General features: G+C 39.8%; 1 pseudogene; it reads left to right on the top strand.

Annotated features, from left to right (window-relative positions):
* Positions 1 to 1,008: 1,008 nt before the first annotated feature.
* On the top strand, positions 1,009 to 18,202 carry LOC101145890 (phosphatidylinositol 3,4,5-trisphosphate 3-phosphatase TPTE2-like; annotated as a pseudogene).
* Positions 18,203 to 24,303: the final 6,101 nt, after the last annotated feature.

The following is a 24,303-nucleotide window of genomic DNA, read 5'->3' as shown; positions in this document are numbered from 1 at the left end:
GGTCTTTTTCTCCAGTGCCTTTAGGGCTTTTTCTTTGACAGTGACCTTGGACAGTCTGGTGAGTATATGCCTTGGTAATGTTCATTTTTTATAGTATCTCACAGGTGCCGTCTGGCTTGATTGTACTTAGATGTCTATCTAGCAAGATTCAAGAAATTTTCTTGAATTATTCCATCAAATATGTTTTCCAGGCTGTTTTCTTTTTCTCTTTCTCTCTAGGGCATGCCAGTAATTCCTAGGTTTGATCACTTTACATAATCTCATATTTCTGACTTTCTTCACTTTTAAAAAATCTTTTTTCTTTATTTTTGTCTGACTGGATTAGTTCAAAAGACCAGTCTTCAAGCTCTGAAATTATGTTTTCTACTTTGTCCAGTCTACTGATAAAGCTTTCAGTTGTATTTTGAAATTCCTTAAGTGAGTTTTTTTAATTCTAGAAGTTCTGATTGATTTCTTATTAAGATGTTTATCTCTTCCTTCATTTCCCGGATTGATGTAGAAGTTTCTTTTTGTTGATTTCAACCTCGAATCTCATTGAGCTTCCTTGCAACCCAAGCTTTGAATTGTTTATTGTCATCTCTGAGCTTTCATTTTGGTAGGAAGCATTGCCAGAGAGCTAGTATGATCCTTTGGTAGTGTCACTACATTCAGATTTCTCATGGTGCCAGAATTCTTGCTTGGGTCCTTCCCATCTGGAGATGCTAGCACTTCTAATTTATGTAATTATTTTTGATTGGGTAGGATTTTTTCTTTTTCTTTCCTTTTCTGTAATATTATTGTTTTTTTTTTCTTCTTTCCCTTTCCCTCCTCCCTAGGGGTGTGGCTGTAGAGCACGCTGGGTAGGGTCTTTTGGCTTTGCTTCTGTAGCCCTATGCACTTCTGCCAGCAGGTTTTATATTGGGTGTGTGGTTTGACCTACAAGCCAGTAGATGGCGCCATGGGTAAGAGCTGGCTGTTGCCAGTGCTGCTGGCTCTGTACTTGATCCTTGTTTATTGGGAGGAGCTCTCTGCTGCCCCAGGCAAAGGGCTGATTTCCTGAGTACACATTAATCTGAGCTCCCTCAGCCCTAGGGGTAGGGGGATTGGGGGCACAAGATGGGTGGAGCCAGATAGGGAAGATTCCCCCAGTGTTGTCCTGCTCCCAGTCCAGGTTTGGGACAATGCCGGCAGCGTTTCCCTGTGTCTTTCCCCCACAAAGTCTCCAAGTCTCTCCTCAAATGAGCTCCAAGGCTTGGGAGAAACAATCTCTTCCTCTGCCCGGGTTGCGTGGATCTCCAGTGGAAAGGTGAGACAGAGGGATGCTGTCTGCCTCTCTCACGTACTGAGGCTTCACTCACTTTTTTCAGTCGAATGCTGTCCTGAGGGCTGCTTGCCTGCATTGTCCTCCCCAGGATCTGGGATATCCTTCATAATTCCGGGGAATTGCCATTTTTTTTCTTGAATTAAAGCTCACAGAGTTGGTCTTTATGTACTTGCTTGCTATTTCCAAATGACTGAGGCATGCTAAAAGCCTGTAATCTGCCATCTTGGAAAAAACATCCTTGCATCCTTAAGAGAAATGGCACTTGGTGTTGATACATGGTGTTTCTACATTGCTGAATTCACTTTGAAAATATATGCATATTTTTAAATCTACATTTATATGTGAGACTGGTATAAAAATATCTTTTCTTCTACTGTATTTGTGCAATTTTGGAATCAGTTATATTAATGTACTAAATGAGTTGGCAATTTTTCTTTTTTACTATTATCCAAAAAAATTATAAAAGACATAATTGTTGCTTTCTTATAGATTTAGTAAAAACCTTATCGTGTCCTTTTGTGGAGAGATGGTGAGAGATATTTTTACTGTAAATGTAATTTGCGTATTTTTCACCTGTGAGGCAGAGGTTGCAATGAGCCAAGATTGTGCCACTGCACTCCAGCCTGCGTGACACAACAAGACCCTGTCTCAAAAAAAAGAAAGAAAATCAACTTAAAATGCACTCCTTGAATATTTCTGAGTGTATTTTTATACCACGTATGTTCCTTGAACTAACTTCTTTTCTTTTCTAGGAAGAACCGGAACTATGGTTTGTGCCTTCCTTATTGCCTCCGAAATATTTTTAACTGCAGAGGTATGAAAGATGTTCTACAAACTTTGTCTTATGATGATTGAGTTTGCTAGTTTTGAAACATCACTGGTAGGACGTTAAGGTGGTTATTTGAGTCATGGTGCTTAGTAAAACTGTAATTAGCGAAGCAGTTTTTAGAAAGTCTGTTTTTGATACTTTCTTGTGTAACGTGCACTAGTTAGTAGCTGACTTCAGAATCTCTTTGGGCCAGGACTAGAGTGAGGTCAATGAGGTGCAACATTTAAGGGAATGCTAAAAATTGTAGTAATTAAAATAAATAATCTTAACACAATATTTTAATAAAAATTAATGCAAAAAAATCTATGATGTATACAATATCAACATTTTAAATAAAGACAAGACCTGATGGGGCAGGATTAAGGTGAGGGGTGTAAAGCCATGTTACACAGAAAAAAACATTCAGTAATCAAGATGCTTCCCTCACTTCACCTGGCCCTGCTCTTACTCCTGCCAGTACCATGTCTTCTTCCTTCCTCGTGAGAATAGTATCAAGCTTAATTAGATAAATTCTTCAAAGAGCCTTGCCCATCCTCACAACTCTTAGGTAGATAAAAGGCAACATTTCACAACTGAAAACAAAGCCTCTCCTGAATGTAAATATCTTTGCTTAGTCAATACATGTGGAGTCTGTGACCTCTAGAAATTTCTGATGAGACAAGGTGGGCTGTTTCCACTTAAAGCAGAGTTCTCAGTCATTTTTCTTTCTGCCATTTTATTGCTGAGATGCTACCATTTCCAGCAGCTCTGCTCGAGTTGTTTGGCCTGCAGTCTAGGGAAGAGGTGGTGGTTGTGCACAATGCCCAGCACTCCCATTCCACCACCTTTGCTTTCTCTGATTTGAGATACACAGATTTTGAAAATGGGTGTTCTAGGATGGTGTTTTTCAAGCTGTGGATCATGATTTAAAATCAGTGAGTTGTAAAATAAAGTTACTGGGTTGTAACTGACATCTTTTAAAAATAAAATGGAATAGAGCAGAATAGAAAATATCAAAAGATTTAAATATTGGTGTGTGTGTGTGTGTGTGTGTGTGTGTGTGTGTCTCCTAGGTTTATTAATGTGGATTGCAGCTTAAAAAACAAAAGGTTTGAAAGTCATTGACAGCCATTCATCCAGAGCCCTAGACTGAGATCCAGGGACCTGTATTCCAGGCCTGTGCTGCTTCTAACTGGCTGCAGCATCTCCTTGGCAGGTTGCTTGGTTTTCTTTTGGTCTCAGTGTTGTCATTTGTAATATGGAAAGAAGGGTTGGACCAGATGCTTTCTAAGGTCTTTCCAGCTCTAAAATTTTATGAATGTATGAATCCTTGAATGAGAGAAGTCCTAATTTTGTTATTTTCGGTAGCTTCTGCCCAAAGATCACTCGGCTGGGCACGGGTGGCTCACGCCTGTAATCCCAGCACTTTGGGAGGCTGAGGCAGGTGGATCTCTTGAGGTCAGGAGTTTGAGAGCAGCCTGGCCAACATGGTGAAACCCCTATCTCTACTAAAAATACCAAAAATTAGCTGGGCCTGGTGGTACACACCTGTAGTCTCAGCTACTCAGAAGGCTGAGGCAGTAGAATCACTTGAACCCAGGAGGCAGAGGTTGCAGTGAGCTTAGATCCTGCCACTGTACTCCAGTCTCGGTTACAGAGCAAGACTCTACCAAAAAACAAACAAACAAACAAACAAACAAAATCACTGACTTTAGGAAAGAAGGTAGGCGTAGAAACACTAAGGGTACCTAATATAGGAAAGGAAAGAGTGCAGATGAACCATGGTTGGATTGTACCCTTTTTTGCAGGAAAGCCTGTATTATTTTGGAGAAAGGCGAACAGATAAAACCCACAGCAGTAAATTTCAGGGACTAGAAACTCCTTCTCAGGTAAGTTTTCTTTTTAAAAATGGGAGGTTTTTTTTAGAGGAGTGGGTTAAGATTGCCACCTGTTATTTGGTTTCATTTTAGACTCTTCTCCTTTGGTGATCAGGCAGCAGCATTTGGGTGCCCTGCAACAGGCCTTGGTCCCTCCCTGAGTCTGAGGGTCACGCTTTAGGTGCTGCCCACATGCTGGGGACTCTGGCTTCTCCTCAGAGAATCCTGCTTTCTATTCTATACTGGTTATTGTTTATGGAGCTCAGGAGTTGATTATTTTCCCAAAGTAGGAAGGTCCAGTACCCAAGGCTCCAGGACCCTGAAGTGTATCTAAAATCACCAGCCTTTGATTTCAATGTAAAAAAGATCCAAGTCTTTCACAAACCCTTACTAGGGCAATTCAACCCTTGCAGAACATCACAAAGACTGTTTTTGGATGACTCCTGGTGTGTGTGTGTGTGTGTGTGTGTGTGTGTGTGTGTGTGTGTCTTTTCTGTGAGTTGTGGGGGAGGTGTATTTTAAAAGAAAATAAAAGGGGAAATAAACTTTTCAAAACCCCTTCTGTATACCAGACAGTATTGCATTTTTACATATCTCATTTAATACCCATAACACCTATATGAAATATACACTGTTACTCTGTTTTTTCTTTTAGAAACATTTTGTTATGGAAATTTTTAATCATATACAAAAGTCCAGAGAATCATACAATATATCCTCATGTAGTCATCACATTGCTGCAACAGCCATTTCAGCTGGCGCCAGCCACGTTTCATCCATTCTTTCCCACTCCACTCACACCCCCCAACCCCACTCTCCACTCTTGCTTTCCCTAAATCTGAGTTATTGTAAAGGAAATTTCAGTTGTCAGATCATTTTTTCCCACAGCATTTTAGTATGACATTTAAGTACTCTTAAAACAACAACAAAAAACCTTAACACTTCTTATCATATCTAACAATATTATACTTTAAAAATCCTACATATCAAATTTGTAGTCCATGTTTGTTTCCAAAATTGTCTTAAAATCTTTGAAAATTTAGTTTGTTTAATCAGAATTCAAACAAAGTCCACACATTTCATTTGGTTGCTGTGTCTCCTAAGTCTCTTTTAAGAATCTGAGTTTATAGATTTCTCACCATTTTTTATTACTTGTAATTTGTTTATTGCAGAAACCAGGATGTTTATCCTATAGCATTTACAACATTCTAGACTTTGCTGAACTATTCTAAGAGTTCTCTATTCACGATCTCATTTAATATTCTCAGTAACTCTATGAGTAGGCACTACTATCATTCTCATCTTATAAATTAGAAAATTGAGGTTCAGAGAAAGTAACTTCTGAACCAAGGACTGAAATCTAGATGTCAGTCTCTGAAGCCCTTGCTGTGCACAGCTTCTCATTTATATTGCCTTTTCTATATTGCCCCTGAAACTGAAGTGAGAGCGGGTTGGGAATTCTGAAATGGATTTGGATGTGGCTGTAAATGAGTTTTTCTTTAAGTGGTGGGAGCTGAGTAAGTACTCTTGGCCCCGTTGGAAGAACACTCTAACTACTGGCCCTAAACCTTTAGTTTGGGCCAGAAGAACTCAGCCTTATCCACTGATGCTTTTCTCCCACACCCAAGTCCCAAACAAAACAAAACAAAACAAAGATATTCATAGACCCTAAGCTAAAAGTGATAAGTGAATTTACTGAAGTGCAGCCCTAATCATGCCATTTCCATGCTCAAAATCCATACTGTCCCCACTGCCAATGGCAATAAACTAAACGTTTCAACCTGGCACTCAAGAGCCACAGTTTGACTTTTCCAACCTTCTCTTCCGCTATGTGCATCACACATCCCATACTCCAACACATTTAGACTGTGTGCTCTTTCCCAGCCTATGGACACTTGATACCCTCATGCCATTGCTCATGCCCCTTTTCCTAGAGTCCCTTTCCCTTCTCAGCCTGAAGTAGTCTCTTGCTTTTTCAATTCTTAGAGCCCTTTGTGTTTCTTTTAGGGACTACGTCACTTTGCATCATTCTCTAGTTATTTGAAGTGGTGACTTCTGTATCCCCTTTAAAGGCAAAGCCCATGGCTTACCCATCTTTCCATCCTTTTCTCATAATATCTTGTTGTTTGTAGTGAGTGCCTCCTATGTGTTGGTTGTATTAATTTCTACTACAAGTCCATGTTGTTTTAAGTTGTAGGAGAAGGAAGCATGGGAGCACAAGCAGCTTGAGGGCCCTGGTGGTTTACAGCCCTTAGGGAAAGGTGGAGAATCTAGTGGCAGAAGCTAAGGGGATGCTAGGTGGAGCTCCTTCAACAACTCTCCCCACACATCTCCTCATCCCCATTTCTTCTGCAGTCGTGCATAGTTTCCCTAACTTTAGTTCAGAACTAGCACACCAAAGCTGCAACTGAATCTCTGCTGATTCACCGAAAAAGCAACACAGGGACTCAGCTGCACGTTTGAGAGCTGTGTAGGCAAGACCTCAGGACAGAGTGCCCTCTGTGTCTGGTGGTGATTCTCAGACACCATCACATTCTGATCCTGTATTGTGGGCCATTCTACTGACTACATCTACTCCTAAGTGGAGGACTTTCATGAGCCTATCTCATGACTGGCCCTTTCTAAAGGGAAGTATGGCAGTTAGTTACTTTAATGAGCATTTCCCGATGGGTAAGGAACAGTCTGTGAACCTATGAGTTTTGTTTTGTTTTGTTTTTAATTTTTGAGACAGAGTCTCGCTCTGTCGCCCAGACTAGAGTGCAGTGGTGCAATCTCAGCTCACTGCAACCTCGACCTCTTGGGTTCAAGCGATTCTCCTGCCTCAGCCTCCCAAGTGGCTGGGATTATAGGTGCCCATAGCCACGCATGGCCTATTTTTGTACTTTTAGTAGAGACAGGGTTTCACCCTGTTGGCGAGGCTGGTCTCAAACTCCTGACGCCCGGTGATCTGACCACCTCGGCCTCCCAAAGTGCTGGGATTACAGGCGGGAGCCACCATGATGGCCAACTTTTGAATTCTGAACCAGTTGATTGAGTACCAGAGCTCTTCAATACCTTGAAGAAAGATTCAGGGGAGAGCCATTGTGAACAGCTTGCCCCAGGGAAAGGACAAGGCTGAGAGAATTCCAGGGCTTCCTTAAGAAAACAGAATTGAGGAAATGCAAAGTGAAGAAATTCTAGCATCAGGAACAAGAGAAGAGTGACGGGAAGCCTGCTACTGAGGTATGGAGGTATTCCTCTGGAGTTTTCACTTATGCCATTTTCTCATGCCCAGGAAGCTGTTCTTCACCAAACCACAAGCCTTCCTCTAACTCAGTCACAACTAAGCTTCTATCTGGACACTGATGATGCTGTAACTGCTTTGTTGTGCTTCTGATTAGTTGCCCTCTCAACCATAAGCAGCCTGTAAACAGGGCCTGGCTCCATCCTTGTTACTTCCCCATTGCACTGAATTCAGTATTTTTCCCTCAAGGTAGATAGTTGTGGGGCAGCATCCCTAAAAATGTCTAGTTATATAATGGCATCCAGTAAATGTTTTCTTAATTACTTACCTCCATTAACAAGCTTTATGCAAAAAAAAAAAAAAAAAAAAAAAAAAAAAACAAGGAATGCTGACTTTAGACTTTTCATCTCCACTTAAAGGAAGATTTCTGTTGCTTTTCAGAATAGATATGTTGGATATTTTGCACAAGTGAAACATCTGTACAACTGGAATCTCCCTGCAAGATGAATACTCTTTATAAAAAGATTCATTATTTATTCGATTCGTGGTTAAGTGCTTTATGTATAATTGAAGAATTGGGCAGGAGGGCCAATGTCCCCACTCTGGGAGAGTTTTGCTCATAGTTATATATACAAATGAGCCTAACTCTTACCTGTCTTTTTACATATTGTCACACAGGAAGTCCTCCTTTTGTATGCCCCTCCTCCTGCAATTGCCCATTGATTGCCAGCCCTTAGATGTTCTTCACTTTTTCTTTTCCATCACCAACTTGGGGGACTTCATCCCCTTCCCATCTCTCCTGTTCTCATTGCTCCTCTGGTCTCAACCCAGGTGGACTTTTCTGGGCAGAGGGAGCCTCTGATGAGGGAGGAGGAGGACCCATGTGCCCTCAAGCCTGCTTATTTCTCAGAACCACCTCTAGTTCAGAGTTTGCCTTGGTGGAGGTGTCTCCGTATCGTATCATTTTCTCACCTTCTTTTAGAGGCATTTTTTTTCTCATCACCCTGGGCTCTCCCTTTCCCCTCTCTCCTCCATCTGTAACCCTCTCACTCCCAGCTTACACTCAGGGGAGGCGGGAAAGCAGGATGTGTCTGTGTGGAAGGGATGGGGCCTCACCACTCCCACTGCCAGAGAGGTAGCAGGGAGGCGATGCTTCGGAACCCCTAAAGCAAACCTCTTCTAGCAGCCAGCTTGTGGACCTGAGATGGTGCCAGTGCTGGGTGCTATAGGTGCCATGGGGCCAGGATGCTGGTGTCCACACAGACAGCCTAGTATTTTTAGCCTTCTGAGTTTAGTTCTACATTTCACTGATTTCTGGTAGACATCAATAGAAAGAAGTTCTGCACGTGGAATGGGAAAGAGGGAACTGAGGCAAGAAACTGTGATTTCTAATGACAAATGAATATCATAGTGTTAGTGAAAACAAAATTAAATGAAAAGAAAACAAACAGCATATGAGATGAGCAATCAAAGATAATTAATACACTAGTTTATTAAAATATTTGTTTTAATTTTCTACCTTTAGTTTTATACATATTTGAATTAAAATTAATGTAGAGTTGAGAGGAAAGCAATAAAAAAATTAATTGGCTGAGAAACCAAGTCTTTGAGGAAATGGTGAGGGAAGTGGGTCATTTGAATTGAAAAAAAGGAACAAAAGAGCCTTTGTCTATAAATATATACTGAACACCAGGGGAATTTTTGGATAAAACTATCCTATATTTTTATAGAGATTGCATCAGGAACTGGCCTTAAAGTAGGGCCAAAGTAGTTAAACTCCAGTATTTATTATTAAGAATCATTATGAGTAGAAGTCTAAGGAAAGCAACATATTAGCAAGAAAGGTTGCAAGTCACCTTCCCAGAATTGTCTTTTTCTTTCTTTTTTTTTTTTTTTTTTTGGAGACAGAGTCTTGTTCTGTCACCCAGGCTGGAGTGCAGTAGTGTGATCTCGGCTCACTGCAACTTCCACCTCCCGGGTTCAAGCAATTCTCCTGTCTCAGCCTCCTGAGTAGCTAGGATTACAAGCATGTGCCACCACGTCTGGCTGATTTTTGTATTTTTAGTAGAGATGTGGTTTCACCATCTTGGCCCGGCTGGTTTAGAATTCCTGACCTCAAGTAATCCTCCACCCACCTCAGCCTCCCAAAGTGCTAGGCGTGAGCCACCATGCCCGGCCTACCTTCCCTAAATATTTTTTCTGGAAAGATAAAGTGATGGGATTCTAAGTCTTTGAAGCCGAACTATATATATATATTTTTTCTCTTCTCTAGTCTTATAAAATCTGCTTTAGGAAACAGAACTAGGCTTGAAGCCTTGTCTTTCAAAGACAAAATCCATGCAAGAGCAAATAAGTAACTATTGATACATTGTTAGCTTGGATAATTTTTTCTCTTTTTAATCCATGATGTTAATTGGTGAGACATATTGATGTTCACACTAACCAACCTAACTTTTTTATTTCATTTAGGTGTTGGAACAGGCGATGTATGTGATCTAAAATTCCAAATAGTAATGGAGAAAAAGGTTGTCTTTTCCAGTACTTCATTAGGAAATTTTTCAGTAAGAGAAAACATGTGAATTGAAAAACTCTGATGTTTGTTTTAAGGTTGAATGTCAAACCAGCAATGTTCACCTCCCTAAACTATCACTCACCATAAAGAGATTCCGTAACACTTTCTGGTTACCATCCAACTTGGTGTCACTGGGTTTGGATGCAAACCAGAGATAAATTAACCTGTTTGTTCAAAACAGTTTTTTCAGGGTGCTTTCCAGAATGTATTTCTGGTCAGTGTTGCTTTGCCTTTCACACTTCCACAAATGCTGAGCATGTTCCCAGGAATGTATTAAGGATTTTAATTTACATATCTGGTCATTTTTAACCATATTCTCTTCTTCTCAGTCATTTGATCTTTTATTATATAGCACCAATTCTAAAACTTTAGTGTGCATGAAAACCACTGAGGAGCTTGTAAAGATTTACATTCCTAGGTTGTACCCCCAAAGTATGATTCGGGAAATCTGGAATGGGGCCCAGGAATCTATAGACTTAGCAATGTCCCAAGTGATTCTAAGCCAGAGGTTCTGTGGGATGACCCTGTGAGAAACAATGCAAGGGTGAATGAACTGGGGAGGAACCTCTTTATCCAAAGCAAAAGGGACCTGGTAGTCAATGTTTTGCTACAATGAAGAAATGCCTAAAACTATATACCTTTTCCGAAACAGTAAGAAAGCATCCTTCGTGGTCTAATAACCATAAACTTTTAGAATTCCTACTCAGGCCTTTGTCTCAAATTCTCCTATTACTAACCCTATTCCCTGCCACCCCCTCCCCACTCCGCCCCCAGCTTTTTTGGCCTCTCCCAACTGAGGGCATTCACCCAGGCCTGACCCTTGGCTTTCTGTTCTTAGCAAATGCTTTATTCTCAAAGGATGACCCATTCCCCTTACTTCAACTATTATTTGTTCATTTACTGAAGAGATATTTATAAGCACCCACTGAGTGGTAGATGGAGGAGCTACAACATGAACAGTTTCCACTCCAACTCAAATGCATTAGCCAGTCTGAATTATCAAGGAGCTTTCTCTCTGCTTCTGCAAATGGCACCAGCATTCTTCCACTCATGCCTTGGGCTTTGATTCTCTTTGTCTCAGCCCCCTAAATCCAGTTAGTCATCCATCTCTGTTGATTATGTCTTTGACAGTTTTCTATGTTCTCCTTCCTTTCTGTTCTCACTGCCACTAATTGTCCAGAATCTCCTTTGCTCATGCCTAGATTTCTGCAGTGGTCTCCTTACCCTTTCTTTCTCCTTCTATAATGCAATGTATAGAACCCTGAAATATGCATCCTGAAATATTCCTCTCATTGTGAAAAATTGTAGCTAGAGCAGAAGACACACTGTGTGCCCATGGTCAGAGCCAGTTAACACCTTTGGCTCAACATCCTTATCTGTAAAATAAATATCACATCCAAGTGTAATGGGAATTCAATTAGATAATATATATAAAGTTTCTTTGTGAACTATAAATCACTAAATAAGTGTTATATGTGATAATTATCAGGCCTCTTTGTCACATAGGAAATGCCCCACCATATTTTTCAACAACTTCACTCTTATTTCCTTGGCTCTTGAGCTCTGAAGATATAATAGCCCTAACGTAATACCTGAGCTTTTTTCCATCAGTAGCTTGACCAGCAGACTTCATTCCAAATAAACTGGGTCATCCCTTTTGGCTCTTGGAACACAACTCTAATTTAGTTAGTTAGTTAGTTGGTTATTTTTTTCTTTCCTTCCTTTCTTCCTTTCCTTTTTTTTTTTCTTGAGCCAGGTTCTCATTCTGTCACCCAGGCTGTAGCGCAGTGGCATGATCATGGCTCACTGTAGCCTCAACCTCTTGAGCTCCAGCAATCCCCTAATTTTTTTTTTTTTTCTTTTTTTTATGTTTTGAAGAGGCTGGGACTTGCTGTGTTACTCAGGCTGGTGTCAGACTCCTGGGCTCAAGCAACCCGTCCACCTCAGCCACGCAATGTGCTGGGATTATAAACATGAGCCACACTGCCTGACATGTTGTTGTTTTTCCAATTTTTTTCTTTTCTTTTTTTTTTTTTTTGAGACAGAGTTTTGCTCTTGTTGCCCAGGCTGGAGTGCATTGGCACAATCTCGGCTCACCACAACCTCTGCCTCCTGGGTTCAAGCGATTCTCCTGCCTCAGCCTCCCAAGTAGCTGGGATTACAGGCATGCACTACCACGCCTGGCTAATTTTGTATTTTTAGTGGAGATGGGGTTTCTTCATGTTGGTCAGGATTGTGGGCAAAAGAAAGAGAGATCAGACTGTTACTGTTTCTACATAGAAAGAAGTAGACATAAGAGACTCCATTTTGTTCTGTACTAAGAAAAATTCTTCTGCCTTGAGATGCTGTGCTGGCAGAAACGTGCTGTGTTGACTCAAGGTTTAATGGATTTACGGCTATGCAGGATGTGTTTTGTTAAACAAATGCTTGAAGGCAGCATGCTTGTTAAAAGTCATCACCACTCCCTAATCTCAAGTACCCCGGGACACAAAACACTGAGGAAGGCTGCAAGAACCTCTGCCTAGGAAAGCCAGGTATTGTCCAAGGTTTCTCCCCAGGTGATAGTCTGAAATATGGCTTCCTGGGAAGGGAAAGATCTGACCGTCCCGCAGCCCGACACCCATAAACGGTCTGTGCTGAGGAGGATTAGTGAAAGAGGAAGGCCTCTTTGCAGTTGAGATAAGAGGAAGGCATCTGTCTCCTGCTCCTCCCTGGGCAATGGAATGTCTCGGTGTAAAACCTGATCGTATATTCCATCTACTGAGATAGGAGAAAACTGCCTTAGGGCTGGAGGTGAGACCTGCTGGCAGCAATACTGCTCTTTAATGCACCGAGATGTTTATGTGTGTGCACATCAAAGCACAACACCTTTTTCTTAACCTTGTTTATGATACAGAGACATTTGTTCACATGTTTTCCTGCTGACCCTCTCCCCACTATTACCCTATTGTCCTGCCACATCCCCCTCTCTGAGATGGTAGAGATAATGATCAATAAATACTGAGGGAACTCAGAGACTGGTGCCAGCGTGGGTCCTCCCTTTGCTGAGCGCTGGTCCCCTGGGCCCACTTTTCTTTCTCTATACTTTGTCTCTGTGTCTCTTTGTTTTCTCAGTCTCTCATCCCACCCAAGGAGAAACACCCACAGGTGTGGAGGGGCAGGCCACCCCTTCAAGGCTGGTCTCAAACTCCCGACTTCAGGTGATCTGCCCACCTCAGCCTCCCAAAGTGCTAGGATTACAGGCGTGAGCCACCATGCCTGGCCCATTTTTCTAATTTCTACTTTGTGTTATTGCTGGTCTTTTTCCCTCCGTTTGGACTAGAGTCTATTTTCAGAGCTCTTCTTCCTTTATCTAAACTGCTTCATGCCCAGTTCAATTTCTACCTCCTTAATGAAATTTTTGCATTCTGCACCTTCTGTTAACTAGCCCCCAATAGTGCATAACAGCACACCCAGTCTTTGTCATGCAGATTGAGTTATGTACCATTCTACTATTGCTTCTTATGTGTACAGCTCCCAAAAGGGGCCAACTGAGTCTGCACCTCCTTTTGTGTTTTCCACAGGGCCTAGCATAAACCTTGCTTATTGTGGGTGCCTTTATTTATATGAGAGTGAGTCAAAGAAATAGTATCTTGAGCTATCTTTGGTCACTCCATCCAGCAGCCTGCATTGGTCAAGTTCAAAGATCCCATTGACAAACACAAGAGTTCTGATAAAACATGATGAGCAGGGGGACCCCACTCTCCCTCTTCCTTGGGAGGGGCATGCAGGCCCAACCCCCAAGTGTTACAGACCCCCATTGTTATTTTTTAAATTTAGAAAATAAAAAACCATGATGAGTTACACATTGCTTTTTGAATGTCAGTGCCAGCTTTAAAATTGAGCTTCTTAATATATTCTCAAAAAAGGCCCTAACACATGAACATCAAATGACACATATTAAATGATAATATTTAATTGATTAAAGTCTAATAGAAAATTCAATACTTTTGAAAAGTGCCTCATGGCCAGGCACAGTGGCTCATGCCTATAATCCCAGCACTTTGGGAGACCAGGGCGGGTGGATCACGAGGTCAAGAGATCGAGACCATCCTGGTCAACATGGTGAAACCCCGTCTCTACTAAAAATACAAAAATTAGCTGGGTGTGGTGGCACGTGCCTGTAGTCCCAGCTACTTGGGAGGCGGAGGCTGGAGAATCAATTGAACCCAGGAGGCGGAAGTTGTAGTGAGCCGAGATCATGCCACTGCACTCCAGCCTGGTGACAGTGTGAGACTCTGTCTCAAAAAAAAAAAAAAAAAAAAAAGAAAAGTGGTTCATGATAACCCTCAAACATGTTGGCCTTTAAAAGACATAAACAACAGGCCGGGTGCAGTGGCTCATGCCTGTAATCCAGCACTTTGGGAGGCCCAGGCAGGCAGATCACTTGAAGCCAGGAGTTTGAGACCAGCCTGGCTAATATAGTGAAACCCCATCTCTACTAAAAATTCAAAAATTAGCTGGGTATGATGGCATGTGCCTATAGTCCCAGCTACTCGGGACACTGAGGCACAAGAATCACTTGAACCTGGGAGGCAGAGGTTGCCGTGAGCTGAGATCATGCCACTGCACTTCAGCCTGGGGGACAGTGAAACTGTGTCTCAAAAAACAAAAAACAAACGAAAACACACACACACACACACACACACACACACAAACAACAGTATTGCAACTAGAAAAGATTATTAATAATTATTTATGCATGTAGTGGTTGGGCTGTGAGACCAAAGTACTTGATAAATATAGGAAGTCATGATAAGTGAAAAGGACCTTTTGTTATCGTTATCTAGGTTTGTAGTTCTCAATTCCATGTGTTCATTCACAGATACTGCATGACATTGAAACAGCCAGTGTATTAATTAATGTATATGACAGTCCATCTCTGTATGATGATGTGAAAGTGCAATTTTTCTCTTCGGTGAGTAATCACAAAATAGCCTCTGCCATTGTTCTTGTCTGGGCTAATGATTTTATTTAAGATTTGCTTTACTACAATTCCCAACAAGGGAGGCGGAGGGGGAAGAAAACAATAAATGAGATCTATAACAAATTTTTTGAAAGAAAATATGTAATTTGAATAATTTTTGTTCATTTGTTTTTTTCTAAATTGTAAATTTTCTAAATTTTTCTAAATTTACATGTATTCTCAAATACAAAAAATACAAAATAAACACAAAAAAAGTAAAAGCCAAGATGCTAAAAAAAAAAAAAACCCAAAGGTACGTTTTACTGCATAGCAATGATTACATTTTGTTTTGCATCTTTTTTAAAAAATTAAGAAGCTGAGACAGGGTCTCACTCTGTCACCCAGGCTGGAGTGCAGTGGCATGATCATAGCTAACTGTAGCTTCAACCTCCTGGGCTCGAGCAATCCTCCCACCTCAGCCTCCCGAGTAGCTGAGAGCACTGACTGGAAAGAGAGTTAGGTTTGGGTGACTCAGTTGGGAGAAACACAGAGAAGGCAGCACAATACAACACAAGAGATAACCAAAGCAGTTTTTTATTAATTCCAGAGAGAAGAGGGCAGCACACTTCGCAGGGCCAACTGGAAGGGTGGAAGGGGGAGCCATCCAGGAGACCTATGCTTGACTGATGGGTGGGAGCAATAGCGAGAGAGGGAGGGACCTGACAGTGGAAGCCTTTATTGGGATGTAAGGTGCTACCTGAGCAGGTTTCCTGCGGGGAGGTCTAATTTGGTTTAATGCAAGCAGCCATGAGTCTCTACTGTGACTGAGAGGTGGTCACTGATATATCCACATGGTCCCTGTGGAGTATGGGGGTCTGTGGGGTGAGTCAAGTAGGTTATATCTAGCTGTCCCATAGTGAAGTGGTCATCAGGAGAAGGTTGTATAAGGTAGATATCGGGATCAGTCACATGGAGAAACTGGGAGGAGATGAACTGGAAACTGCTGAGGGTGACTGAACCCCGCTTCTGATATCAGAAAGTCCAATTTATATTTAAAAGGAATGCTGAGGCAACAAAAAATTATAAGAATTCACTACAATCTAGTTGGGTATATATAGGCATAGGTCCTTAGTAGAGTCTGTTTGGCACTATCTAAACCAGATTCAAGTAGCAGCATTTAAATTAAATACCTATCATGGAAAAAATATTATTCCTTGAAAATTTTGATAGAAACAGTAAGAGAATGCAATAGCATTTTCTTAAAGCTTCCTCCTTTGTGTCTTGAGTGTATTGTTATAGATTGCAGAGTGCCACATATTTAATGGTTATAATTGTTTGATAAATATAAAAAGGAATAAAGGAAGGAACTGGAATTTCTTTGGAATGATTAGTTCTTGGTATCAGTTTTACTTTGAAATTTTTTTTAGAACCTTCCTAAGTACTGTGACAATTGTTCATTTTTCTTCTGGTTCAACACATCTTTTATTCAAAATAACAGGTATGAATATAATATAAAGCCATAGAAACAGCCTAATCTTCAATGTCTATATACAAGGCATAATGGCAAGTCTTTTGCTGGTTGTCATAAACTTAATTTATAGAAAGCAAAAAATCCTCGAGCCACCATTGTTCATTGCCTTACTCCTCTTACTCTGGTTATTTTAAAAATACCTTTGTTCTTGAGACCCACTGTTGCAGTATCCTCAAGGTCCATGCCATAGAACTGTGTTATGAGTTCAAAAGTATTATAATCAGATCTTAAGTGTGGTAGTAAATTCCTCTTGGAGAAGTTCAATATGAGTCTGCTCAGCACCTTCAGTATGTCAGGTCCCTGTCAGTAGGTGCTGATTTACCAATGACGAACCACCACCAAATTTTGTGCTAAAGTAAGGCAGGACCTAGGGAGGCTTCAGCTAGCTGAAAAGCTGACTGATACACTTATATCTAGGAGAAGTTACAAGACACAGTATTAAGGAATACAGCTAAAAAATATCATTAAGTAATAGTCTATTTAAATAGCCATTCAAATGTGGCTTTCTAATAACTGAATTGGGAAACCTTTCTGAAAAATTATTAATTGGGTTTGGAGATTATTGTTCCAGAAAAACCTTCTACCATATTTGGAAACTCATTTCTCAGTCTAGAAGTTCTCCACTATAAGTAGCATTTGTCTTGTGATGGTGAAAAATTGGGATTTTTTTTTTGTATCAACCATACTTATCAATACAAAAGGACAAAATATTTTTTAAATGATTTAGGTCAGAGTTGAAGAAGTGGCTATGATTATATGTGGCATGAATTGATAGTTATTGTTACATCCAGTCCTAATCTTTTCTTCAAATGTGAACTGGATCGAATAATTCCTTAAGTCCAGCAAGGCAACAGGAAATTAAACCTCTGGTCTACACACTTGCAATGCAAAACATTTAATGGATTTTGATAGAGTCAACCTTGGATTTGATGGAAATTTTTTACAAGTTTTTTTTTTTTTGGATGCATACAAACAATAAGCTTTTTCTTCTAACATGAGCAAAGTCCCTCAAAAAGTGAGACCTAGGTGTAGCTTCATTTGATGCTGCTCCTCAAAAGTGGTTCTTGCTAAAGGATACAGTCTTTTTCCTTTAAAACACTATGTTCATTTTGGAGAAGTGATAAGCTAGATCACTTTTATTCTTACTTTTATATAAATTTCTAAAGATTTCTGTAACATTTACATTTACATACTACTTGGTAAAGCTGTTTCTGTTGGTTATAACATTGTTGTTTAGCCAAAAATGCTAACTTGTATCATTTAGAACACTAGGCATAAATGGGTTAACCAATTTATGCCTAGTGTTCCATTATTGGAATGCTCAGCATGTGGGAGTTATATCCTACTGCTCAAGGTCATTTCCAAGGTCTGATTGTAAAAATTCAAAAAATTGCAAACTCACACATAAATTAAAAGAGATATAGTATTTTATTACTGGGTTTTCATTCATGTCTATCCTGACTGATTTCCATCACAGAGAGAAATTTAGATATTTTATTAAACTTGGATGTCATTAATTCCATATAAAGCAACGCTAAGAGAGTCAGCATGTGTTACTGATGTGTTGCTGAAGATTAAAATATTTTTAAGTCTCACTAAAAAGGTGAAAGGAGCCAACTGAGACACAAAAAAGGAGCTGGGGTTCTATTCATGGTGAGTTTCTTTTTTTTGTTTCTTCCAGCTCTAATGTGGGTACCCAACTGCGTGGCTTTTCAGTGAGCCCCAATATAAAATGTAATAATTTTTTTTCTATTCTTAGGCTTTATCAACCAAGAAATGAATTGGATAATCCACATAAACAAAAAGCTTGGAAAATTTATCCACCAGAATTTGCCGTGGAGATACTTTTTGGTAAGAAATGACTTCCAATGACGTTGTAGCTGGATCCGATTAAGTATAGCTCCCCCTTCCCCTTCTGGGAAAGAATTATGTTCTTTCCAACCCTGCCACATATTCATATATCCTAAATCTTCCTTGATGATATATTTATATATGTTTATATATGTTCTTCATAAATCTACTAAATATATATAGATAAAATGTCAGTGTGTTTTTTTTCTTTTTTGAAGGCACATCCTTCACAATTTCCATCTTGTATTTACATGAATTTGGAACACAGTATGCAGGAACATCAGACATCATTTTGAAGAACTTTGAAATAGAACTTTCATAGCAAAAACTTGAGATATTTAAAAATTGTAATTCCCCAACCCCCAGTTACTTACATATTTTTGGTCAAGTATTTATTCCCTGCTTTGGTTCACATTTGTAATTTCAGATTTATTAGAAAGCTAATTTATATTTTTTCTTCCACTTCATTTACAAACTGTCTGTTAACAGACTGGCAACAAAGACTAAGTTTTAAATCCAGAAGAGAGAAGTGTTTCACACAAGCAGTCCCCCAACTCCCAACACACAGTCTCTCATTCCGAGCACTAAATAGGTAGCTTACTTGACAAGCTTCCTTTAATCACACACAGACATGGGGGTTGGGGTAAGAAGACTGTGGTAAATATGAAGATAAGTAATCTTTGGTAACTTCTGCTTTTGTTTAAAATTGTAGGTGAAGTCAAAAGAAATATTTGTTCTTAGAGTAATCTAGGTGTATTATTTTGAAATTCACTACACCTGCTCACAATTCACCTAAGCTTGCGAGGACTCTGAAGGGAGGTTATCTTTTCATTATAAACACTGGTTAGCCTTATGTCTACAGGAAATCATTATTATTTCCTCTTTGGTGCTGGGTGCTACTTTTTTTTTTAACAAATTTTTTATTTGTATTTTTTATTTCTTGAGACAGCATCTCACTCTGGTTGTCAAGACTGGAATGCAGTGGTGTGATCTTGGTTCACTGCAGCCTCAACCTCCCAGGCTCAGTTGATTCTCCCACCTCAGCCTCCCGAGTAGCTGGGACTATAGGCGCATGCCAGCACACCCAGCTAATTTTTTGTATTTTTGATAGAGACGAGGTTTTGCTGTTGTTGCCCAGGCTGAGCAACTCAAGCTCAGCCTGAACTCAAGCAATCTGCCTGCCTCAGTCTCCCAAAGTGCTGGTATTAAGTCATGAGCCACCATGCCCAGTCCGTGGGTGTTACTTTATTCAAAATACCTTTATTGCCACTGTATCTTCAGGCCATGATTGTCCTTGAAAACGTTCTATCTAGGCCTTATTGAAATTATTCTTATTTGAATGATTTTCCTTTTATTGGCAAGGCCCTCAACAATCTAGACCAAGATGAGTTCATCAGGAAATGAAAGGTAGCAACTAATAAAACAAGTGTCACTGCTAAAACACGGTATACTCATTCCTGAAAAACCTGGCACTCTACAGAAAGGACTAAAAAAAGAAGCGGTCCATGAAAATACAGGGTTTGAGAGTCCAGGGCAAACCTGTCCGGCATAGCAAATTTCTAACCAACACACTAACCGCTCGGACCACCCACATCAGCAGCTTAATGTCAAGAGTTTGCCATACAGCTTTTTAATTTTTGAGTGGAAATAGAAAAATACTTGATCTAAGGGCTGTGGGTACCAGAGTGGCACAGATGAGAGTAGAGCCCTGAGCCATGGTGGGCACGGAAGGCAGCAACCTGTCAGGAGCCAAGAGCCCCACTAGGCTGGTGAGGTGCCTCGCTGCAGGTGACTTTTTCTCCTCTAAATATTCCAAAAAACATTCCAACTGCCCGTGCAGCAGCCCAGCTAAGGCCTTTTTCCTTTACTCCCCCTGACCTGGCTCCCCCTTTGAGGAAAAGATCATAGAACGTGCTTTCAAATTCCTTTCATGTTAATATTATGCCGTGCCATTCATATGACAGAAACATGTGTAGGCACAACATAGGTTACACTGTTTCCTTTAAAATTCACACAGCCATAATCTACAGAGGGCAGATTATATCCTGGCTTTAGGTGAATAGGGAGGAAAATACTTAGCTGGCTCAGTGAAGAATAAGATCTGTCTTTTTCAGTACTAGAAATACAGGAAGGAAGGAAATTCCCTTTTTTATTTTAAGAATTTCCCTTTTTGAAATAAGGAGATTACCATTAAGGTTTCTCTTCCCCAGACCTCAAAGACCCACCAAAATTTCTGGAAATTATGAGTTGTCACACTATTCTGCTTTTGCTTATTCAAAGAAAACTCATTTACGGCCTCTTTGGATATCGCTTTCTTAGAATGCAAAATGAATGATTCTTTGAACAACTCAAGAAACTTAGATTAGAATGATACTCATGTCTTAAAATTTTAGCTTTAATTTTAAATATAGGGGGAATGTGTGCAAGTTTGTTACATCAGTATATTGCACCACGGTAGAGAGCGTGGTACCCAATAGGTAGTTTTTCAACCTGCACCCCTCTCCCTCCCTCCCCCTCTAGTAGTCCACAGTGTCTATTGTTCCCATCCTTATGTCCAAGGGTACCTGTTGTTTAGCTCTCATAAGTGAGAACATGTGGTATTTGGTTTTCTGTTCCTGCATTAATTTGCTTAGGATAATGGCCTCCAGCTCCATCTATGTTGCTGCAAAAGACATGATTTCACTCATTTTTATGGCTGTGTAGAATTCCATCGTGTATATGTACCACATTTTCTCTATCCAATCCACCACTGATGGGCACCTAGGTTGATTCCATATCTTTACTATTGTGAATAGCACAGCAATGAACATATCAGTGTGTGTGTCTTTTGGTAGAATGGTCTTTTTTCCATTGGGTATATATCCAATAATGGGGTTGCTGGGTCAAATGGTAGCTCATTTTAAGTTCTTTGAGAAATCCCCAGACTGCTTTCCACAGTGGCTGAACTAATTTACACTCCCACCAACAATGTATAAATGTTCCCATTTCTCTGCAGCCTTGCCAGCATCTGTTGTTTTTGACTTTTTATTAATCTCCATTCTGACTAGTGTGAGAGGGTATCTCATTGTGGTTTTGATTTGCACTTCTCTGACAATTCGTGATGTGAAGCATTTTTTCAGATGCTCATTGGTCACTTGTATGTCTTCTTTTGAGAAGTATGTGTCATGTTCTTTCCACATTTTTAATGGGGTTATTTGGTTTCTGCGTGTGGATTTGTGTAAGTTCCTTATAGATTCTGGATATTAGACCTTTGTTGGATGCATAGTTTGCAAATGTTTCCTCCTGTTCTGTGGGTTATCTGTTTGCTCTGTCGATCATTTCTCTTGCTGTGCCAAAGCACTTTAGCTTTATTAGGTCCCACTTGTCAATCTTTGTTGTTACTGTAATTGCTTTTGGGGACTTAGTTAAAAATTCTTTCCCAAGGCCAATGTCAAGAAGGGTATTTCTGAGGTTTTCTTCTAGGATTTTTATCACTTGAGGTCTTACATTTAAATCTTTAATCTATCTCCAGTTAATTATTGTATATGATGAAAGGTATGAGTCGAGTATCATTATTCTGCATATTGCTAACCAGTACCGCAACACCATTTATTGAATAGGGAGTCCTTCCCCTATTGCTTGTTTTTGTCAGCCTTGCAATATCAGATGGTTGTAAGTGTAAAGCTTTATTCTGGGTTTTCTATTCTGTTCCATTGGTCTATATGTCTGCTTTTGTGCCAGTACCATGCTGTTTTGGATGCTATAGCCTTATAGTTTGAAGTCTCTGGCTTTGCCCTTTTGCTTAGATTTGCTTAGGCTATTGAGGCCCTCTTTTGGTTTCATATGAATTTTAGAATACTTTTTTCTAATTCTGTGAAGAATGACATTGGTAGTTTGATAGAAATAGCACTGAATCTGTCAAGTGCTTTGGGCAGTATGGCCATTTGAATGATACTGATTCTTCCAATCCATGAGCATGGAATGTTTTTCCATTTAATTGTGTTATCTCTGATTTCCTTCTGCAGTGTTTTGTAGTTCTTGTAGGGATCTTTCACATCCTTTGTTAGCTGTATTCCTAGTTATTTCATTTTCTTTGTCGCTACCATAAATGGGATTCTGTTCTTGATTTAACTCTCAGCCTGGACATTATTGGTATATAGAAATGATGTTGATTTTTATACATTGGTTTCTTATCCTGAAACTTTGTTAAAGTTGTTTATCAGTTCTAGTAGCCTTTTGGCAGAGTCTTTGGTTTTCTGGGTATAGAATCATATCATCAGCAAAGAGAGGTAGTTTGACTCCTTCTTTTCCTATTTGGATGCCTATTCTTTCTTTCTCCTGTCTGAGTTCTCTAGGTAGGACTTCCAGTGCTATGTTGAATAGGAGTGGTGAGAGTGGGCATCATTGTCTTCCTCCATTTCTCATGGGGATTGTTTCCAACTTTTGCCCATTCAGTAGGTTGGTGGCTGTGAATTTGTCATAGATGGCTCTTATTATTTTGAGGTATGTTCCCTTGATGCCTAGTCTGTTGAGGTTTTTAATGTGAAGGGATGTTGGATTTTATAAAAATCTGTTTCTGCATCTATTGAGATGATGATACGGTTTTTGCTTTTAGTTCTGTTTATGTGGTGAATCACATTTATTGATTTGTGTATGTTGAACCAGCCTTGCATCCCTGGACTGAAGCCTTCTTGATTGTGGTGTATTAACTTACTGATGCACTGCTGGATTCTGTTTCCTAGTATTTGGTTAAGAATTTTTGTGTCTATGTTAATCAGAGTAATTGGCCTGAAGTTTTCTTTTTGTGTGTTTCTCTGCCAGATTTTGGTATTAGGCTGATGCTGGCTTCATAGACTGAGTTAGGGAGGAACCCCTCATCCTCAGTTCTTTGGAATAGTTTCAATAGAACTAGTACCAGTTCTTTGTACATCTGGTAGAATTCAGCTGTGGCTTCATCTGGTCCAGGGCTTTTCCTTGTTGGTAGATTTTATATTAATGATTTGATTTTGGAACTCGGTATTTGTCTATTTAAGGTTTCAATCTCTTTCTAGTTCAATCTTGGGAGATTGTATGTTTCCAGGAATTTATCCATTTCCTCTAGATTATCTAATTTGTGTGCATAGAGTTGTTTGTAGTATTCTCTGAGGATCTTTTGTATTTCTGTGGGATTGGTTGTAATGTCATCTTTGTCATTTATGATTGTACTTATTTGCCTCTTCTCTTTTTTTCTTTGTTCAGCTATCAGGCTATCCATCTTGTTTATTTTTTGAAAAACTAATTATTGGTTTCATTGATCTTTTGTGTGGATTTTTGCATCTAGTCTAAAAAAAAACAGCACTTCAAAAAGCACTTCATTCAGTGCTTCTTTAATTTTAGTTATTTCTCTTCTGCCAGCTTTGGAGTTAGTTTATTCTTTTTTCTAGTTCCCTTAAGTGCAAAGTAGGAATGTTAATTTGAGATATTTCTAACTTCTTGATGAAGGCATTTAGTGCTATAAACTTTCCTCTTAACACTGCTTTAGCTGCATCCCAGAAATTCTGGTATGTTGTGTCCCTATTTTCATTAATTGCAAAGAATTTTTTTGTTTCTGCCTTAATTTAGATTTTCACCCAGGAGTTATTCAGGAGCAAATTATGTAATTTCCATGTACTTATGTAGTTTTGAGAGATCTTCTTGATACTGATTTCTATTTTTGTCTCACTGTGGTCAGAGTGTGTGCTTGGTATGATTTCAAACTTTTTGAATTTATTGAGGCTTGCTTTGTGGCCAAGCATGTGGCTGATCTTAGAATATGTTCTGTGTGCACATGAGAATGTATCTTCTGTGTTTGTTGGACAAAGCGTTCTGTAGATGTCTATCAGGTCCAATTGGTCAACTGTCAAGTGCAAGGACAGAGTTTGTTAGTTTTCTGCCTCAATGATCTGTCTATTGCTGTCAGTGGGTTGTTGAAGTCTCCTGCTGTTATTGTGTGTCTAAATCTTTTTGTAGGCCAAGAACAACTTGTTTTATGAATTTGGGTGCTCCAATGTTGGGTGTGTACATATTTAGGCTAAGTCTTCTGGTTGAATTGTGCCCTTTTACATTCTATAAGGAATGCTCTTCTTTGTCCTTAATTTTTATTGGTTAAAAATATGTTTTATTTGGCCAGGTGCAGTGGCTCATGCCTATAATCCCAGCACTTTGGGAGGCCGAGGCAGGTGGATCACGAGGTCAG

This window comes from Gorilla gorilla, chromosome 14 (assembly GCF_029281585.2).
Source record: "Gorilla gorilla gorilla isolate KB3781 chromosome 14, NHGRI_mGorGor1-v2.1_pri, whole genome shotgun sequence".
In the NCBI taxonomy this organism is placed as follows: Eukaryota; Metazoa; Chordata; class Mammalia; order Primates; family Hominidae; genus Gorilla; species Gorilla gorilla.
The sequence above is the reverse complement of the archived record's forward strand: the minus strand, read 5'-3'. Positions and strand labels throughout refer to the sequence as shown.